This window comes from Mastomys coucha, unplaced genomic scaffold, assembly GCF_008632895.1.
Source record: "Mastomys coucha isolate ucsf_1 unplaced genomic scaffold, UCSF_Mcou_1 pScaffold12, whole genome shotgun sequence".
Taxonomy (NCBI): Eukaryota; Metazoa; Chordata; class Mammalia; order Rodentia; family Muridae; genus Mastomys; species Mastomys coucha.
The window spans coordinates 34,233,113-34,234,683 of record NW_022196894.1 but is presented as its reverse complement, the minus strand read 5'-3'; positions in this window follow the sequence as shown (position 1 = coordinate 34,234,683).

Sequence of the window (1,571 nt, the reverse complement as noted above, 5' to 3'; positions counted from 1 at the left end):
AGATCTAAAATCACTTCTCATTATAATGATGATACAAGACTTTAAAAAAGACATAAATAACTACTTCAAAGAAATACAGGAGAACACAGGAAAACAGCTAGAAGCCCTTAAAGAGGAAACACAAAAATCCCTTAAAGAACTACAGGAAAACATAATCAACAGGTGAAGGAAATGAACAAAACGATCCAGAATATAAAATTGGAAATAGAAACAATAAAGAAATCAGAAAGAGAGACAACCCTGGAGATACAAAACCTAGGAAAGAAACCAGAAGTCATAGATGCAAGCATCACCAACAGAATACAAGAGATAGAAATGAGAATCTCAGGAGGAGAAGACACCACAGAAAAGAGTGACACAACAGTCAAAGGAAATGCAAAAAGGAAAAAGCTCCTAACCCAAAACATCCAGGAAATTCAGGAAGCAATGAGAAGACCAAACCTAAGGATAATAGGTATAGAAGAGAGTGAAGACTCCCAAGGTAATGGGCCAGTAAATATCTCCATCAAAATTATACAAGAAAACTTCCCTAACCTAAAGAAAGAGATGCTCATGAACACACAAGAAGCCTACAGAACTCCAAACAGACTGGACCAGAAAAAGAAATTCATCCCATTACATAATAATCAAAACACCAAATGCACTAAACAAAGAAAGAATTTTAGAAGCAGTAAAGGAAAAAGGTCAAGTAACCTATAAAGGCAGGCCTATCAGAATTATACCAGACTTCTCATTGGAGACTATGAAAGCCAGAAGATCCTGGGTAGATGTCATACAGACCCTAAGAGAACACAAATGCAGCCCAGGCTACTAATCCAGCAAAACTCTCAATTACCATAGATGAAGAAACCAAGATATTCCATGACAAAACAAAATTTACACAATATCTTTCTACAAATCCAGTCCTACAAAGGATAATAGATGGAAAACCCCAACATAAGGAGCAAAACTACACTCTAGAAAAACCAAGAAAGTAATCTTTCAACAAATCCACACAAACCTAATTCCATCTCTTACAACAAAAACAACAGGAAGTATCAATTACTTTTTCTTAATATCTTACTATGAAAATTAATATTACTAACATATCCTAATCAATTGAAATCCAAAAATATGAGGAATTACAAATTTGTTGACTGTCATCCAATGGTCTCTCTAATTTGGTAATTGGAGAAAGAGGTCCAATATTGTACAATCCATGTATACTTTCTGCTTGTTTGTACCTGGCAATGTCTTGCTGTGTACCACATAAGGGTCTTTAAAATCTTGCTTCTATCTCAGCCTCTCTGTTAGTAGTATTGCTTATTTCATGTTTTTACACTATACTATGATTTTCAGAAAGGCTTACATATTTCAAAATTATTTACACAGCCAAAAGAAACATAGACAATTAACTTGGGAGGTGGCTTGTAAGAGAACAACAAAGAATGAGACTGAATGCTTTGCTTGACATTTGTAACTATTGTATCAAATTTGAAGACGAGGACTTTATAAGTTACTCTTTCTCTGAGATGAATGCTTTTCCAAATTATCACAGCCAATGAGCCAGATTCTTACCCTCACCTGATATC